At 36.5% G+C, this 21,010-nt stretch overlaps 1 long non-coding RNA gene across 1 annotated transcript; it reads left to right on the forward strand.

The window, feature by feature from the left end:
* Positions 1-14,797: 14,797 nt before the first annotated feature.
* LOC145780067 (uncharacterized) lies at positions 14,798-19,682 on the forward strand. The gene is made up of 3 exons (XR_014290593.1): positions 14,798-14,909; positions 17,750-17,881; positions 18,253-19,682. It is a non-coding gene; the product is annotated as an uncharacterized LOC145780067 (long non-coding RNA).
* The last annotated feature ends 1,328 nt before the right edge of the window (positions 19,683-21,010 follow it).

Raw genomic sequence — 21,010 nt, forward strand, 5'->3', positions numbered from 1 at the left:
CAACAAATACTACAAAACCATTTTCTAAAAATAAAATGTCAGTGTTGTTCAGAAAAAGCAGTGGCAACTAGTTTGTCTAATTTTATAAAAAAGCATCCAATACACACAGAACTTGATTGTTTGCTGTCTTTGTAGCTTTCATTTGTGGCAAGATTTTTTAACAAGTTTAATTATTTTTACATTTTTTATTGGACTAGATAACTGTTGGCCATTTTTGAACAGTTTATTCCAGGGCTACTCAACTAATTTTAGCAAAGGTCCATTTTGACAAGTTGAATATTTTTGCGATCCGGTGAATATTTCACATGCAACCACAAAAATTAAACAACCAGTACGAGCACCGACACACTTTTCAGGTAGTGTGTAACACATCTTGGATTTTTGTCTGACACAAACAAATAAAAAATGAATTGTGTTTCTTTGTAGTGTAGCTGTGTGGATCGCACATCAGAAAAGACGGCAAAGCATTGGGGGTCTGGGGGCGAAGCTCCCAGCTCCTTGGATAATCACAAAAAAATTGCTTTTCCCTAATGGAAATCTGTTTTAAAAGGCCCTAAAATGTGTCAATTAAGTTATTCTTTCGGAGGCTCGAGGTCCACCTTCAACACCCAGAAGGTCCGGATTTGGACCGCGATACGCCAGTTGAGTAGCCCTGGTTTATACAAAACCCTCCATTAACACTTTCCTAGTTTTTGTTTCAGGTTAATAAACAAAGTTAAATGACACTGTTTGAAACAAAATGCTTTGAAAATAAGGCACAACCTTGAATAGTTTTGACACAAAAAATATCATACTTTTTGATAAAGTTTTCAAAATCCTAATAAATTAGCAAAATGTGGTGCTGACTGCTGATGCTATGTCACCTTGGCGAAGGCTTAATGTCAGTAGTAAATCAATACAAGCTGATGATTCACCAGACTATTCAAACATAACACCAACCAAAACTGTCCTGCTATCACAGTGGCTAGCAAACTTTTTATGACCAAAACCCACAAGACCTGGCATGCACAGAGCATTTGATGAATGCAAAATAGCAGTATGCACTATGCAGTGCACAGCATACAACATAATGCACACATAAAAAAACAGGCTGCTATAGTACCAGTAATGAAATAAACACTCATGTCTCTCAATTTCTGTTCTGGTTCCTCAGTGTTATTGAGAATGAAAAGTTACACAATGACTCCTCATTGAGAATTCACACTAACAGGGGGGACTTAAACCAAAAATTTTGCTCCAACCCCCTCAAAATATGGAGAAACATGTAAAAACACCAAATAACTTATTTTTAGTGATAAAAAACCATGTTTACCCCCTTGAACACGGGGGTTACAAAATTTTGGACATTTTAAAAATATTTACTGTTTGTGGTACCTAAACAGACCACTTTTGTTAATTGCTTTTCTGAAATCTTTTAGTGTTACATCAGGTTTTGATGCAATTTTTTTAAGGCAAACCTCAGCACTGGCTGACCTAGTGACCTATTGCAAGTGCAGGGTTGTGATTTTTGCCTGTTTTGGCGGCAATGCCGCTCGACACGTGCCGTCACTGTTCGACATACACCGTGCCTTGCGGAATTTTTTTAAAAAAAAAAAAGAAAAAAAAATTGAGGACGTCAAGTCAGGTCGAGGAACAATCGGGGGTGGAGAGAGCATTACTTGATGCAATCATAAGAGTGCAGCTTACGTAAATTTTCTTGCTCCAGGTACATCAGGGCAAGGTCTAAAAGTGACGCTTCATGCGAGAAATTCCCAAGGCATCCGCATCGCCATTTTGAACACTGAGGAAAAATGCTTTGATCGAGTTCTAACGCCTGGCAACAAACATTTTGCCACACACATTTTGTGCTATTCGACACAACTGGTTTCTTTTATAGATGAAATAACGTAGGCTACTTTTAGTTGTCAACGTCTATGCCAGTTTGTATTTTACCATATGAGCTAATTAACAATATTGCACTGTTAAAATGATTTTGTTGGATATTTGTTACAAAAGTTTTTCACATCTAGAAAACAGCCTAGTTTTCGACCAGATGTTCAGAAATACCGTCACAAAAGCCGCTATTTTTATGGAATGGAGTTATCTTCCTGAAAAACATTTTGAACACTACAGGAAAATATTTCGATTGAAGTTCTAATACCTGGCATCAAGCATTTGGTAACTTGCATATTTCGCTCCTAACTGTGTTTGCGTGCGGGACGGTACATGCATAACCATTTACGTACTATGCAAGACTAAAGAGATATATATCAAAAGAAAAAATCTCGCAGTGGGTTATGCTAGCGGTTAGCCTAAGGGCTTTTTTCTTTTGCGATCCTCGGTTTCGCGTTTACAACAGTTCCCTTCCTAGAGCAAAACAAACAATATACACTTCTGGTAGGTACACAACTTAGCGCTTGATACTTTTTTGCAATGACTCAACCAGCGTGCGATTAAAAACTTAAGTAACTCTGGTGTACATCCACACAACTTGTGCGGTAATTCGCGGCCAAACGTTTATCTGACTCTTGTAACGTCATATTCCTACTTGACAAACAAACGCAGAATTTTTGGTCGTTTGACAAGCAAGAAAAAATTGCAGCCCTGCGCAAGTGTTTATAATATTCAGAGACTGGATTGTGTGTTGCAAAATAATGTGTCAAAATGATGTCACAATGCAAATTAACATCAAACTGCAAGTGCTATTACTAGGCTACAAAAAATAATGAAAATGTTGCTTCCAATGCTTCGTGAAACTCAGCGTGAGAACTCTCATAGCCTCCCATCCACAAATTATCAAATTAAAATGTCTACAGGAACTGTTTGAACTGCATTTACAAAGTTACAAGGGTTCAATCTTTGCTTCTGGTCAATTAAAGAAAACTTTTCATATCTATAAATTAATTTATTTTGTAAGACAAAAAAGGTTTAAAAGTGATAATGTTATTTCATATGGCAACATTGAATGAAAATATCTGTATTCTGTAGTAACCACTAACCAATTGGTCATCTTAAAGGGGTATGCTCAAGGGGTTAAACAACAGTCCAGGGAGGCATAAATTTTGGTTTGATGGAATTGTCAAATCATGATCAATATTTTCAGCCTATAAGAGCATGACTTTTTGCCAATTAATCTTTTCTAAGTCCCGCCTAATACAACCAAATGATAAAACATAACACGTAAACAAAATCAGTTTGGGAAACTTGTTTTAGTGATCAAGCTTTCGCAACCGTAATGGCAACTTCTTTAGCACCTAAAAGAGCAATAAAAACACAAATATTAATTAGCTAGTGAAATCTACTGCAAAAACCATTTAAAACAACAACAACTTCTTAACAGTTGCAAAGCTGTACAAGATTCACAGCGAAAGATATCATAGTACTGCTCAATGTAACAACAAAAATACAGCAAAGAAATAACAAATATAGGTAAAAATGTCATAGAAGTTCATAACAATGGAATATTTGCTATTAATATTATGCAAAGGAAAGTAAAGATGTTATCATTAACCCATTAGTGCCCGACTGCCTAGTGCCCGACTGCCCGCGCGTCCCTACAAGGATGTAAAAAGTGGGTATTTTAGATTCCAAATTGCTTTCTTCAGATTGCTGATAATAACTTCTTTTTTTTTTCTTTGGTTAGAATAACATTGTAGCTATAGAAATAGCTCCAGAGTATTTTCTTGAATAAGTTTTAGTGTTCACTATACAATGTTCAAGGTGGACCTTTTGTGAGATATGGAGCCAGCACATGGTATACGAACTGTGGCCTACAAATCGAGCTTTGTAAGGTTATTTTTAATCAACTTTTTGGTTTGATAAATCTATAAATATGTATGGCCGGTAGACGACAACTGGGCGAGACAAAGTGGGCGATACCCACTTGGGCGAGACCAGGTGGGCGACGAGACAAGTGGGCGACGAGTCAAGTGGGCGACGGACCAAGTGGGCGACGATCCAAGTGGGCGACGGCCAAAGTGGGTGACGGAAGCGAAAGTTTAGCCGTTCGGAAAAAAAAACACTTTTAATTTTTACTTTAAAATACAATAATTGATTTGTGGAAAGGAGGCAATGAGAGTTCTCACGCTGAGTTACACAAAGCATTGGAAGCAACATTTTCATTATTTTTTGTAGTCTAGTAATAGCGCTTGCTGTTTGATGTTAATTTGCATTGTGACATCATCTTAACACATTATTTTGCAACACATAATCCAGTCTCTGAATATTATAAACACTTGCGGTAGGTCACTAGGTCAGCCAGTGCTGAGATCTTAACTACTAAGTAGCTGGTTTGGTAGGTACATGCATTAGACATTGGAATGTTTGTAGTGATTTTCAAGCGAAACAGAAGTTTTTGTTAGTTGTTCGAGTGTGTTATTGTTTAAAATATATGTAAAAACTTACATACGAATCATTAACTACGGAGATTAGCATAACTTTGATGCTCTAAAAATAAAGTCATATTTTTCAATTTTTAGGTCATAAACAAAATGGCCCTAGTCATATTTTATACTGACAAGCTTTGATAACGGTTAGGGAACATTCATAACTGACTTAAACCACTCTTTGGCCATTCGTTTGTCTCTTTTCTGAGAGGTTTCTCTTAAGCTTCACGATAAACCCTGACGCTGCAAATTGCAAAATAATGTGTCAAGATGATGTCACAATGCAAATTAACATCAAACAGCAAGCGCTATTACTAGACTACAAAAAATAATGAAAATGTTGCTTCCAATGCTTTGTGAAACTCAGCGTGAGAACTCTCATTGCCTCACTTCCACAAATCAACCATTGTATTTTAAAGTAAAAATTAAAAGTCATATTTTATACTGACAAGCTTTGATAACGGTTAGGGAGCGTTCATAACTGACTTAAACTACTCTTTGGCCATTCGTTTGTCTCTTTTCAGAGAGGTTTCTCTTAAGCTTCACGATAAACCCTGATGCCGCAAATTGCAAAATAATGTGTCAAGATGATGTCACAATGCAAATTAACATCAAACAGCAAGCGCTATTACTAGACTACAAAAAATAATGAAAATGTTGCTTCCAATGCTTCGTGAAACTCAGCGCGAGAACTTTCATTGCCTCCCTTCCACAAATCAATCATTGTATTTTAAAGTAAAAATTAAAAGTCGTATTTTTTTTTCCGAACGGCTAAACTTTCGCTTCCGTCGCCCACTTTGGCCGTCGCCCACTTAGTCCGTCGCCCACTTGGCTCATCGCCCACTTGGTCCGTCGCCTACTTGTCTCATCGCCCACCTGGTCTCGCTCAAGTGGGTACCGCCCACTTTGTCTCGCCCAGTTGTCGTGTACCGTGTATGGCTGTGAGCCCAAAGCAAAATATTTCATTTTTCTCTTACAATTTTTTCTGAATATAAGTTAGAAGTTAGATGAGTCCTTGTAGGGACGCTTGGGCACTGGCCCGGATGCTTTTTTGCCAAACCGTAAACATATAAGAAGGTTCGCATAATGCTATAGTATGTTTCATTTCGTATTTCTATTTCTTACGTTTTCATGTTTGGTGAAAAGACGAACGTTATTTGTAACGGGTTGATATTCAATTTTCAAAACCGTGTGTTTTAGTTGGGGACTGGGATAGCAGGTTAGGTCATCATTTCATGTGCGGATGGTGGTGCTTTAGAATGTAAGGGTTTCACTGGAACAACTACCTCACATGGTTTTTTGATAGAGTGCTCAGTAGGGTGTACCAAAAAAACCTTACTTTCACTGATCTTGCTGTTGGCTGGCAAAAAGTTGTGTTTGGGGTCAAAACTAATGCTAATATAAAAATTTTTAAATTTCATTGATGTTTGACGCCTATTTTCTTTACGTTTTCATGGAAACAACCCAAATTTTAAAAAAAATGGCGTAACTTGAAAACCACTATATAGTTAGAAAGCTCTAATACACACCAAAAGTTCCAGAACACCAATATTCCTATGAGTGTTTAATACATTTTATGGGTCTAGGTAATGTAGTTTTTTAAATATTTCCTAAAATAGCGTTTTTGTAAAAAATCTACCGGTAGTTAATTTACTCTAAAAATTATTTTATACAAATATTTGCTATAGCTGGCTAAAGTGGCAATGTAACAATCACACAATAGTCTGGCAATGTAAACAAAAAATTAAAGTATTTGATTATTTGACTTCGGCAGTTTCACAAAAGTAAGTTATTAGAGACATATTTTGGTGGCTGCCCGAATTGGCATGATGCAGTTGGTTAAATGCATTTCGTACTACAGTTTAATCACCATGCATAGCCGAGTGGTGAGAGCCCTGGAATGGCAATCGAAAGGGCGCCGGTTCGACACCGCTCATGAGCACACAGCTGTGTCTTTGGAAGGACACTTAAAGACATGCCTGAAGGTGGACACGAAGATTGGCTTCCTTGCTTTCCCGTCCACTTAATCTAAATCTTCAACCACCGGGTGTAAGCATGGATTCGACAAACAAAAATCACAATGCAATACAATATATACATCAATACAGGTGTGCCAAATGAAAATTTTGCGACACATTTCTTGTGCAAATAAGAAGCTGTACTTAGTTTATTTAGTTTTCCTTAATTCATGCAATTTTGTAGCTTTTCATATAGCAATTTTTTCCCTAATAATTGCAAGATTTTGTCCGAATTCAAGATGTTTTGAAACAACAGGGGGGCAGCTTCCCCCCTGCCCCCTGGCTGGTACGGCTATGTCTTAAAGACAGCTTTCCATTTAATGGCACTAAGCTATTTCTCAAATAAGCCTTCTCAGTCCGAGGATAAGGATTCAATTGATCAATCAAAACAAGCTTGTTCCAGAACTTAGCCCTTTGGTAACGTTTCAAGTCAACTGTCTTTCCGAACAAGTATTCTTTAAATATGCTCTACATAACATTTGCTAACTGTACCAGCTGCACTACAAAACTGTCTGCAATTTAAACAACGCATGTTTAACGTGCTACAAACTACTGCCCTGGTAGTGTTGTGAGAATAAGGAAATTGCTGCGACTTGCCAGCCTTGGTATCCCCTTCAGACTCGCCAGCCACCACCGTATCGATTGCAGTTTTACTGAAGACATAAAATAACTTTTCCATCAACAAAACAAATTTATTCAACCATAACATAAAACACAGAATCCAGATGCAATACATCAAACCAATTCAAAAACCTCAACACATAACAGAGCGTACAGGTGAGGTCAGTCAGTTCTCTACCAGTACCACCTATTGCAACTTTGCAAGATTAGGCTTCTAACTTTCTTCTATTAGGCCGGATTAGCCAGTGGTGTTGTCCAACTTGTCCCACTTTCACACAATGCTACTGGTTGTAGTCTAAGGCGAGATTCGCACCGAACACACAAAACTGTCTTCAGCATACAAATACGTCCCACAAAATGGCGCATGTTTATTTTCTTGTATTCCTGGTGTGAGTGGTAAAAGAAAACAAACAAATACGCTATTTTTCGTGCGACAAACATGCTCGCTTTTTCGTGTTTGTATGCTGAAGACAGTTTTGCATGTTCGATGTAGGCTAGCCTAAATCTTATTAAAATTATACAAAAAATTAAGCTGATAACGATGGATGGAAAAAACAAGCGTTTATCTTGGTAGAATTGTCTTGCGTTTGTAGTACGGAATGTATGGAAACTCGCATTGCACAACGAATTGCTCAAAACACGCTGTTGTTCACGAAATTATGGCCATAAGCTATCTGTCTCCGTATTGTGACATAGATTGTGGCACAATGGTGACGTCATCATTGCGATGCACTGTCACGCTTGAGCGACAATCTCTCGTTATTCTTTCTCTATTTTTCTAACTAGTGTTTTCGCGACTTAGCGAAACGTGGGCACGTGGTTCGATTTTCTTTTATGATGTGTGAATCTATCGGATGAACGTGCCGTAATAAGAGTGTGCAGTGACTATTCCACATCACAATTGAACCCGTCTCTTTTTGACAATATACCATCTTAACTCAACACATATGGAAGTTGTGGAACTTGAGTCAAAGGTTAAAAAGAAGACAGGTTGGGTAACATTTAATGCATAGAAAGAACATCAATGTAATAAAATGTTCACACTGTTCAGTGTAAAGTGTCGACAATCAGACGTGGATTTCCGCTGCAACCCTGCCTTCCAGATACTAATAGACTGATTTTGTTCTGGTCTTTCGTTTGCTGAACGTAATATTTTTGTCTACAGATGGTCACAACGGTAAACCATAATGTCTTCGTGGGAAATTTGTTACATAAATATGACCGAAAGAAACACTCTTCTGAAAACGTCTATTCAAGAATTGTATTCCTGTAAAAATAGCCTCAAGGCTGTCGAAGAATGAGTGAAAACACCGTACCCACTAAAACTTGTCAATACAATACAAATTACTGAGATAAAGACGGAAATTTCGTCTAGTTGGTAAACACAAACAAAACCATTTTAATATGCGACCAACTTTTCAAGCAACAATTTTAAGATTGACGAGAATAGATTGCAATATTCCAAACGCACGTAACCATCTTCTGTGACGTAATAATGATAAGCATTATGAAGCTATTCAAACACCTGTTCAATTTGGCTTACACCATATCTCGTAATTCAAGATTTAACGATGATGTAATGTTTCAACAAGTGTGACAATGGTGATGCAATCTTTGCTTATTTTTTAGTGATATTCCATTAAGTCAGACGCCAAGACTCAGTAGACCTGAACGGTTTTATGTGACGTTTGATTTGTACAGATATTGTCCGTAACACCTTCGTTTCTACGTTCCTTACAATTTTATTCAAAGTTGGAAGGTTGGAAGTCGTTAGTCAAAAAGCAATGACTATTTCACTATTGACTTCAAGCACAGAATTGCGATAATATTAACCGTTAATTTGGGTAGCACTTTGAGTTGAATCTTTTTTTTCATCTACATATATTCCATCGACGTTTGAATATACAACTCATCATCGTTCAACATTTCTTCAGCTGTATTTAGCTCGTTCTTTTTGCAACTTGCAACGGTCTATGACAAACGTGGTTTCTTCATTTGTTATTATAATATCATGGTCTTTCAGAGCGACGGTTGCTATTACAGAGGCAGCTAAAATAAAAGTTATACTTTTTCATTGAATTTTAATGAAAAAAATCATGTTTTTGCACATAACTTAATTTATAAGCATTTTAAAGAATACATGTCTTTAGAGCAGATATAAACATGTGTATTATGCATCTATAGACACCAAAACCAACCTTCTAGCATGTGTGTATCAAACGTTATGGTGCATTCGAGAATTTTTGCTTTTTCTGGCTTTTTTTCATGTTTCATCGATTTTTTGTCAAATTAATAAAAAGCCAACATGGCTTAATTTTATCTTAATTTTATTTTGGCTTTGGCTAATTTTATTTATATTAATTATAATTTTGGCTTAATTTTATCTTTCGCGACTTTTTTTAGGAAAAAAATTCGGTCTGCGTCAATTCGAGCAGTAATTTCTACCTTATTATATATTTGGTTGTAGTGTTCGACCGAATTTCGTTTTGAAGCCGAAACTAGAAAATTTTCTAGTTACGTGTCTTTTCATTAACTATGTTTCTGCGTTGTCGCTGAAGTCAAAGTTCGGTGAGACACTATTTGGTTGTGCACTTTTTATATGTGTATGTTTAATGAATACTAATTGGTTTTTTCTTGGCTTTTTCAGTTGTTTTTTGCTGGCTTTTTTTAGGCTTTTTTTTGTGACTATGTCTGGCTTTTTTGGTGAAGACAGGTTGGCAACCCTGCATGTCGCCAGCATCCCAGCAAACAGCAGTTAGCGAAATTGACGTTTTTGTCAGGGTTGCCAGATGGCCGTTTTTTAGGCCAAATTCCAGAAAACTGGCCTTTTTAAATTGCAGTTGGCCTAAAAAAATTGATGCAAATAAGGCCAGAAAATCTGGCCTTATTTGGCCCTTTTTATGGCTGCAAGTTTTGACCGGTTTAGAAAGTATTATTTTAAGGAAATTCAATTTCAATTGTAATATAAAAGTATCACTTAGAGGCTGACCTATATTTGTTTTAATTTTAATTAGTGAGTAGAGACATAGGTAGAGAGTAGAGAATGTGTTAGCGGTGGACAGGGCGGTTCTATTAAGTTGCACCTGCCGTAAAGTATACACTTGCCTTGTTTGTTAATGTGATGTGTTTGCATTCCATTTGTGCAATCTTGTCGTATTTTGTTTGCTGCTAAATAATTTCAAAACCGAGTATTAGTTTTAGTTCTTATGACATCTTAAACGTATCGATTTCGTACTGGGTTGGTCTGTGAATAAGTTTAGTATAAAAGCCAGACGACAACACATTTCACTGATTGTTGAACACTCTACGTTTACTTCTGATCCGGTTTGCAATACGCAAAATGCTACAGAACGACAGGGAATCTTTGCATTCGTTTATTTTTGATTTTTTAGATTCGTGGTTTTAAACTTCTATACATCAAATAAGTTTTGATGTGAGTGAAGGCTATATTTTATATTGTTATTGCAAAATTAAATTTTATACCATCTTTAGTTGATACAAACAGTGTTTTATTTTAATAATTCTTCTGTAGTCATGTATAGGATAGCACTGAAGATAGTTTCCAATCCTGTAGTTGTAGACATCCCTGGTACATATACTCAATAAGACAAATTCATGCTTATTGCTTAGCTAGATGTTCCGAATAGCACTGTTCATGAATTGAAGTAATAATGGTTTCTAGTTTATCTGCTACTACAGTAATTTTTCATTAATCAAATTATGCAAACGAACCGGTCATTATGCTCTGACAGTGCTAAATTATTATCTGTCATATTTGATCGTAAAATGGCATTTTCAAAAAATTATTTCAATTAAGTTGTTAGCGTTTATTTAGCCTTAGAAGTAAATAAAAATTTGGCCTTTTTTTGGCCTTATTTTATAATGGATTTGGCCTTACTATAGCTTGAGTATCTGGCAACCCTGGTTTTTGTTGCTGATGTATCTTGATCAAATGCTGATTCAACGTTACTACGAAGTGTCTAACGCTGAGTGTTAACGGGTCCACGTCTTTTAGGCGCGCACACTGTGGCGTCTAGATATCTAGGTGCGGAGCCGGTTCAATTAGGTGCTATTCGTAGTAAAGTCTGCAGGTTGTATCAGCTTGGTAGGTAGAGCAATGCTTTTCATAGAATATGTTATATTAAACAGAAAAATATGTTGTTTAGTGAATGCGCGTGTGGAGATGAAGTGCAAGACAACGCTCTACTACTCTTGATATTAGCACATCTCCACAGGACATTTGCTACGCATCCTGAACACAGGTTGCAGCCAGATGGAACTTTACTTAATCTATTATCTTTAGCAATTACTTCTACTCGGGATGAATTGGTCGTGTGGCAAGTTCGTATGAGACAACGCTCTACTACATGAACACATTTCTATGAGGCATATGAACCCTAGCTACAAGTTGCAAGCATAATGGTGCGACTTTGCTCGCTATTAAACCTAGTAGGGGTTTTGACGGAAAACTAAGTTACTCCTCACTCAAGCCTCGCATTAAAATACAATATATTTTGGAACTGGCAAATTTAATCTGGCAACTATATTGGAACTGGCAAATTTAATCCACAACACTTTTCATTAGGCTGTCATTCATTACTACATGTGTGCTTCTCTCTGTTTTTGTTTTATTTTTTGGGTTATGTGGCCGTGCTAACTACTGATATATATTTCTCGGCAGCCGATTTGTAGCAAGAATTGACAGCGATAGACACGTGTTTCGCCCATGAGGCTGGGCTCATCAGTATCGCACCGTATTCTGCCACAAATTTATTCGACCACCGCTTTACCAGTCAGTTTAACTCTTATCTTTGTGGAAACAAAGAAAGAGCCAACAAAACCAGCAGGCGCCAGGGCAGAGGACATTGTGAAGAAAGGGGCGTTCTTCCCGGCTATCAGCACAAGGCTGAGCACTCACTAGTACAGCGAGCAACTGCGATTCGCCAACCATAACGGTGTAGCTTCCACGCTAGCCATTCAGACTTTCCAATCAACAATATGTTTCTCGGCAGTTAAACTGACTGGTAAAGCGGTGGTCGAATAAATTTGTGGCAGAATACGGTGCGATACTGATGAGCCCAGCCTCATGGGCGAAACATGTGTCTATCGCTGTCAATTCTTGCTACAAATCGGCTGCCGAGAAACATATTGTTGATTGGAAAGTCTGAATGGCTAGCGTGGAAGCTACACCGTTATGGTTGGCGAATCGCAGTTGCTCGCTGTACTAGTGAGTGCTCAGCCTTGTGCTGATAGCCGGGAAGAACGCCCCTTTCTTCACAATACTGATATATATATAGCCTACTACATAATTTTTCATTCAGGCTTGTTTTAAACCTTTCAAGGTTTTGCCACCTTTTCCCGTTTGTTAATGTGCTGGTATAGGTTTATATCGATTTTTGTAGTTAGTATCTTTTTCGTCCCGGACGCGTTAATGACGAAAAATAAAATGATTGATTGATTAACTGTTCAATATAACATTTTGTGTGAAAAGCATTGCCGGTTTAAGCACCTTTACACACGGAAGGGGAAGCCATGACATATTTTTTTGTTCAATTTAACATTTTGTGTGAAAAGCATTGCCCTACCTGCCAAGCTGATACAATCTGCAGACTTTACTAGGAATAGCAGCTAAATGAATGGGCGCCACAGTGGTCCGCACCTAAATATCTAGATGCCACAGTGTGCGTGCCTATTTGACCGGCGCCTAACTGTCTGCGCCTAAAAGACTTGCTCCCGTGTTAGCTGGGTAGTTATCGCTATTGTTAATACGTCATCAGATTTTAAGTGAAAAGTCAGTAAACTGGTCAGACCAGTGAAAAATCGTGCGGGCTAGTGAAAACGGGGAGCAACTAGTCCGGTGGGCTAGTGAAAAAAAAGTTAACATCGACCCCTGGTAGTGGGCTTTGTCTTAGTTTTTACTATGCTAGTACAGTGACATAGACGACTTGTTGAGCTGTGGGATTGAAGATGCTGCATGCAGTAGTGAAGATGAATCAGCAAATTTGGCTTCCCCACCTTCAGAAATAGCTACCTACCTCACGTTGTTGAAACCATCCACTACATCTGTTGAAAACACCCTGTTTGGTGGAAAGCAAACAAAAACCAATTTTCTTGTTTATAACAGTTAGTTTTAAAATAGGCTGTGGCTATATTTACACTATATAGTGTAATAATAGCCTGAATAGTGTTGCCAGATAAGAAATTCTGTCCTAATTTGAGAAAAGTTAAGCTATGTAAAACAAAAACTTGTATTTTGGAAAAAATGTTATTCCCGGGCAAAGATCAAAACCCTAATTTATTCCTAACTCTAACCCTCACCTTAACCCTTCCTAACTTTAATCCTAACTCTGGCAACACTTGATTGTGGAAAAATAGCCACTTCCTTTAAAATATGTTTGTGTACCGGTACCTGCCACATCTGCTTCTTCAGAGATGTTTTTCGAGTGCAGGTTTAACTGCCACCAAGTTGAGATCCTGTTTGACTGGAGTGGTGAACATTTAGAAAGTCTAAATTTGGTATACAGTACTACAATAAGCAATTTTTGTGATTGTTTTTTTAAACTCATAAAAATCATTAAAATGTGTCGATGGTAAAAACTGTCAATTATTCTAGAATAGATATCTGTATTCTATTTTCGGTTTCAGTATATTCTAGCATAGCTAAATATTTTATTTTGCCCATCCCTACCACCTATTGTAGTTAGAGATTTAGTTATCAAAAGTGGCAGCTGGAATCTTGGCTCCTCATCTCGATCAATGTGGCATTCTTGACTCCAAGGCCAAGATTACGTTCTTTCGTAAAAAGGATAAAATTCTAAGCAGCTACTTTACTGAAGAACATAATTTTGTGTTCTTTGATTATATAAATGGCCTTCATACCTGGATGGGGTGTTGCTCAGTAAGCTTACCATAATAAAGAGTTGCGTTTGTTTATCGATAGCTTTGTTTTGCTTACTTGGCTAGGGTGGCGACGATATCGTCCCCTGCCGATGTCGTACCCTCATACATCGGGACGAGTTATATATTCTACATATTGTATCCTCAGGCTTGCTTCACGTCATTTTGATTGTTACTGGGCCAGTAAACGTTAAATAGCTGTTTGTTTGGGTTGTAATCAGTGTGATTGGTTCCAAATAGCGTCTATACAACTGAGAAATGTGCCTGGGATTACTTTCAGTTTTGTGTATGTAATAAACGACACGACGTTAAATCTATCATCATCATCATTAAGTTCCTCTCGTCGAGGGTTGGAGGCAATGAGACGCCAAGTTAAATCTATAGGGGCTCAAAATTGCAAAAAAAGTTTTTGCTGTATCTTAAAAACTAGAGCCAATTCAAAAAAACAAGTGTATTTTCGGAATCAAGGGCATCGAAATACCTTAAAATGACTCTAACATGTCGTGCCTTTAAGAAAATTTTTTTTTTGTTGGCCTGTGAAAATCAATCATTGTTTGTGCAGTGCTATTTATTGTTTTGGAACCATCTCAATAGTGGAGTGGTTCATATCTTCACTTCTGGTAGGCCATGGTTTGATCCAAGTGACAACACGTTTTTTCAGACTTCAAAGTAAAGCCCAAAGACAGTCCACATGGTAAAGTAGTCAATGAGAGTGTCATACCTCACAGCGAGTTTAGTGTATATGACCATAATTACAATAAGAGTGTCTTAGAGATGCTTAGCCATATAGCTCAGTTGGTTAGCACATGATTTTGTGAACAAAGAAGCTTCAACATCAAGCTGCGCTGGTTTGTCTCTCAGTGTATACACCTGAGCTGTTATTAATATTTTTGTGTAGGTTGTGAGTTCTAGTCAATAGAAAAGCAAGTACCTGCAAAATTTTTGCATAGATTATTATTATCTTGAATGTCATTGCCAAAAAGCAACACTGGAATCTCCCCAAAAAATGGTATAATTTAATAGGCTATTTGATGTACATTACTACATTAGGCTATATAGTTAGAATGTTTATAACCTACTTTTTAGTGTGGGAACTACAGTTTATGAAAATTTAGTAGCTTTTATCCTACTCCTTTTGTTTTACAAATCCTTGAGTAAACTTGTAATTCAACCTAACTCTAGGACAAACTTATTCAGTTATATAATCACTGCTGCAATTTCCGGAGTGGCCTGTTTCGGTGAGTCCGATCCCTATTCGGTAATTTTTTCATTTTTTTTGGCAGTGGTTATTTGACCGGCGCCGGTCTTTGAATCTGAAACACTATTTGACTGGTCATGAGTTTCATGACGTCACTATATAGGCATTTTTTTCTTTTTCTCTTTCAAAGCAAAAGACGAGAAGAGTGCCTATATAAGTTCTAAATTTGGCAGTTATGTTCAACTGATTCGGTGGCGCGTAGGATAAGTCTCCGGCTGGTGCTCTAGAGGGAATGAGTTCGATACTACATGGAAGCGTTCTTTTATTTTTTATTTTTAACTAAATTTTGACCCGAATTGACTCAATCGTTAGGCTGCTGCATTTTTGTGGTTAAATTTTAATTTGAGTAGCCTACAGCCCTATTTTTTATGTCTTTTCAACTATGAGTAATGAAGTTAGAGTTTTTAATTTTCTGGAATTTGAGAATTTCTCTGGGTAATTTCCGTTTGTCATAATTTCCCGTTCGTCATTACATTTTTGCGTCGTTCGGCAAACACGGTCACATCCTCTTATGACAAACGAAAAATTGCACTACAACAATAAACCTAAGTGCATTACCAGTATTCAATTCATTCATGAGCTACATAGCAATTGTCATGACAAACAATATGTAAATTGTGATGTCATCAGCAAGCAATAATGTAAATTGTGATGTCATAGACAAAAATCTTGTACAATAAGTGTAAAAAAGTGCAAAATTTGCAAGTCATAAAATTTAGCTTTTATCATAGTAGTTATCAAAATTAATTCATATTTTTTATTTGACATGAAAGAGTATTGATATAAGTATAAAACATGTGAATTATAAAAAAAAAAAATTTTTTAAAAAATTGCTCCGCCGACCGCTAAACGCCTGCAAGGCACGTGCGTCGTGCATGCCAATCCGTTTCTGCATGTGATTAACAAAAGTCCCTTACGTGTGTGTGCGCGCGACACGCGTGTGTTGTTTTGAGAGAACAAAGACAGCAGAAGAAAACGATTGAACTTGAGAATGAAAACTTGTTAAAATGATGATTTTGTAAAGCTTCTTTTTCATGCCATTGTAAGCGTAAAGCTGAGCCGGTTTCCCGCACTGCAAGTTTTACTACTCTGGAAAGTCAGCCATTTTGTTTTTATGACATCATATTGCGTGAATAAATGACGATCTGTTAGTATTTTTATTGCGGTTTATGCGACTTGAGCGTGAAACAAGTTTGGTATGCATAGAACGTAGCTTGAACTGACACACGTTAAGTAGTAGGTAAGTCTCAGTCTAGTTAGTCGTCCGTCTTCTTGAATTTGCAAATTTTAAAGGGAGTTGTCATGCCGACTATACGACCCCCCTAGTTGCGTCCCTGATTTTCACTGCATTCTGCAATTGTACCTGCATAACTTGTACAACTTTCGACATCACATGATGTCGTTTCATCTTCTTCATTTGGTGTGACATGATGTGAAGCCACATTGGTACTGGAATGCTCTGCAGGCCTCGAAATTCACGGCGGTCACGTCCGCCATCACAGCATGTGATGTCCACTGGAAGTACCATCTAGATCGCTCATATTTGTCCGCCGAGAAATATCAATAGAAATCGTCATTGCATAGCACGAACAATTGTTGCAAATATATAATTTCCCGTGCATTCTAGCACTTGCTGTTCGCACTCTATTTAAAGGGTGGATTGACGATTTTGGAGCAGTTTTGTTGGTTGTATAGCCAATTTTTCCTTTAGATTCAATTTGTAGGTTATATTATATAGTTTTTTTTTGTCTTCTTGGCTCAGCCACTCTCCTTCTATCTTGGTAATGTCAAACAGGTTTTCTGTTTCATCTTTAAATGAATCCATTTTTGTTTTTTTATTTTTCTCCGTCAATTTTTGTAGCTTTGAGATTACTGTTTGCTTTGTCACCGCTGGAAAGTTCAATTTTGCCCAGAAAATAATTAATTCATCAGCTATTAGATTTGTTCTTGTAATCTTGTCCTCAGCTTGGTCCAAAAGTGAGTGGTATCGCCCGATAATGTCTTTCTTTTTGGGAATGCAAACATAATTACTCAGGGTTTCAATCATTGGCATGTTTCTTCTTCTTGGCTTTATAGCAAGATTTTTCGTCCAGGACACCACATTCTTCTCAACAGATTCACTTGACTTGTGGTAAGCCTATGATGATATGAATAATTTAACCTGTGCAATCACAATTTACCAAAATAAAATTTCAAATCTTTGCAATTGAAATTGTGTCAGGCAAATTCAAATTAGTCGATATTAGTCTATAACTCTATATCTACAAAAGAAAGCCTTGGTGCGGGAGATTTTTGTTTAAACAGTCTTAATTTTTGTGAGTTTTCAAATCAGGACATAAAAGTTCATCATTTGTGACTACAGGACACACAAAATTTTGAACTTTTTTTTTCAAGTCATAACCCTAGTGTACAATACAAGAATAATTGCATGTTTACAAAACAAAGCATATTAACAGAGACTAAAGTTGTATACTGGTTTCAAACATAAAACCTTAAAATTTTTGTTGTCTAGTTCAAAAGGCAAAAAATTGTTTTGCAACTTTAATAGGCCTATTAGGTTCTTGAAAACACTGAAATATATTTTTTTTTAGGATTTTTCTAATGAAGAAGATATTTGGTATTACTACATGCTGCTTATTCCTTTTACCTTCCCGGCTATTTTGTTTTTTGTATTCTTGAATTGGATGGGATTTATGTTTTTTAGTTACAACTAAGTAAGTACGGTAAGTTCAAAATTTGATCACTCCAGTTAAAATGTTTTTTTAAATATGCTAATGAAAATGCGTCATTGATATTACTTTGCAGTCCCTCAAATCAACGTTTCTCGGGTTCCGTAAGAATGAAACTGCCTGTTAAGGTTATTAGTAAATAGTAACTGTATTTGATAAAATTGTAATAAAATTAGTAACTAGTCAATGCAGATCTTGCCTGTTTAAAATATATTTATTGGTCGAGTTTATTCATTATCAAACGTGTACTATACAAGTTAGTTCAAATTGTTCATAATATAAGGCGTGCATTTGTCAAAAAATGGTTTATTTTAATTGTATTAACTGTATTTACTATATTAAAACTACCCATTCTATTTTAACAGCAACATGAAGTTTGGCACACTCGGAATACTGCTTTGAGCTTTCCAGAAAAAAATTCACTTGCTCGGCTAGTGTCCAATTTAGTTGGAGTTGGAATTGAAGTTGGAATCACAAATACAGTGAATCAGCTGAATTGAAGAAAAACGTTGTGCAAAGTCCAAATGTTAAGCACTTGTTCAGAAGATTAAGATTATGTTCCTTATCATTGTCAAGAGATAAACTGCGTTTATTAGAAGCAGGGTCATAATTAGTCTACTTGGGTACCTACTTTTTCGGAACTATGATAGTTTGAAACTTTGTATTGTAACTTCAATTTTATTTGTAGATATCTTACAACCTGCTCAGTTACATGAGCATTAACATGTGATGCATTGAAACATACACTGACTGAGGCATCCTGAACTGATAAAGCTTACCTGACATTGCTTGACCCTTACAAAATTTTAGTGCTTTTGCCTGCAACATGGTTTTCTGTGAATTTTTAATTTTATCAAGTGTCCATTTTTTTAATGTAAAGATTTGAAAATTTTTGTTGCATTATTTTCATAATGTGTTTTTGAACTATGGGATAAATACTGAGTCCAAGACAAACATAAACAGTGTTGCCAGATAGTGGACAGTCCAAACTGACAAACACTTTCAAATTCTGCCAAACTGACTGCCAACTCACCAAAAAATTCTGCAAACTTACTAACATTTACAGCAACATACTATTTATAATGGCAACCCAACCTGCGATTAAACAAAAATGTACAAAAAGGAGTTCTTGTTAATTGTTCAGTTTAGTTTGTTTTTGTTGGCGAAAAAATACATTCATCGTAGATATAAATGGTAAAACAGTTCGCACAACAAGGATGACAGCGACCAAAAGGTCATCAAAGTCAGCTGACACCCAAACATTAGATATAGTAAATAATATCATAATATCTGAAAATTGAATGAAACTGTTCACCAGGCGTTTAATTCAACAACAAGATGTTGTTTCTTGTTTTGATTGATTTATAAATGGAATGCTTTAACTTTCAAGTACTTGAAGCACTGTAACATCTTGCAATAGTTCAAGTTCACTGTCCTGGTTATCATCTTCATATGGTACATCTTCTTCTTGCCTGAACCAGGCATCGACGGCCTCAGATGAATAATTACTTAGACCAAATATTCCATTATTTCCATTATATGTTGCATGGATGATTGTTTCTGTCTTGTTGTTAAATTGTTTCAGATGTGTTTGTCTTTGTCTGCCAGGTGCCCGCTTTCCAAAAACACTTTTAGTTAAAGAGAGATTCTCCAGTTTTTTGTTCTTTTGGAATTTCGACTTAATGACAATTTTAATTATAAAAACAAGAAAATCTTAATTAAAAATTGCAAAATGTGCTGGATGTCCAATTGTCCAAATAAAAAGGTCTTCACCCCCCCTCCTGGATTCGTTACTGGGCCGAACCGCTACGAAAATAGTTTTAAGCAAGTAAAACCTTCAATAGTATGGTGCACAAAGCACTATAAAAATACTTTCCAGCAGGTAACCATAAACAAAAGTGTGGTTAACAAAGCTCAGCAAAAACTTTTTCAGGCTAAAATGGTCGAAAAAGTGTTAGTTTTGAAGCACTATGCAAAACATACTGAGAAAATCAAAACAAACTACATCAGGCATTCAAAATGCTCAGTAACAGTTGGAGACAAGAAATGTCACACATAAACTAATACACAAGATGATAAAATAAAAACTTCCAACACTGAAATAAAATGAAACATCTTAACAACCAATGGCAGTAAAAATAGCACAAAACTGCAGTAGGCCTATCGTCCATTCAATGCACAAGACAGGTAAATATTTTCAATTAACTCAATTTCTAAATGTTTTGCCTGACTTCTTTGGTAGACGTCGGAAAATACAAGCAGCAATAGTTTTTAAATAGTATATTGGCTAAAGTGATAGCGTAACGTTTTTTCACATCGAATTGGTACTGTTTTGCATCCCACTGTCAATACATCACACAAGGATTTTTTGCAACATTGATCTACTATTTCAAGGAACAAAATATAGCCATAAATAGTCCACTGGCACACCGAGTCACCTAGAATGCACAGACCACCACGGTTTAGGTTTTTAACAAAACTACCATTCTTTTCATAATAAAAGTGACTATTTTCAGTTGGGTCATCATCCTTTCGGATTATATACCCAGCAATGTAGATCAACCCCACAATGGAGTCGATTGAAAGGGATTTTTCCATTTTTGGCAAATGGTCCAAAATGCATCACAGTTGCTCACTAAGGACAAAGTTACACTTGGAACAAGAGTGTCCTCTTTCTAATTGAAACAAATGTTCAGCTGTGCTTTCATTCAGCCTCAGCAACAAGTTTGTTTTTGAAATAGCCACTTTTTCCAGAATTGATCCTTGGCGAAGCTTACCAAATTCTTTCTCAATGATACAATTTTGGTAAAGAGGTGACTTTCTTCAACCATAAACAGATGAAACCTGATCCTTGGCGAAGCGTACCAAATTCTTTCTCAATGATACAATTTTGGTAAAGAGGTGACTTTCTTCAACCATAAACAGATGAAACCAAGCAACCACACGGCATTTAACATAATTTATTAAACTGAGCAAAAACTATCTACGAACGTTTTTGGCCATGCACATGTTAGCCCTTTTCAAGTAACGAAAAAATAACTGGTTTTACATCTACATTGAAATAAATAACTGATCTTCACACTAAATGAGATCTCAATGGGATCAGAAGAAAAACAGCCCAAT

The sequence above is a fragment of the Aplidium turbinatum genome, chromosome 11 (genome assembly GCF_918807975.1).
Source record: "Aplidium turbinatum chromosome 11, kaAplTurb1.1, whole genome shotgun sequence".
NCBI lineage: Eukaryota > Metazoa > Chordata > Ascidiacea > Aplousobranchia > Polyclinidae > Aplidium > Aplidium turbinatum.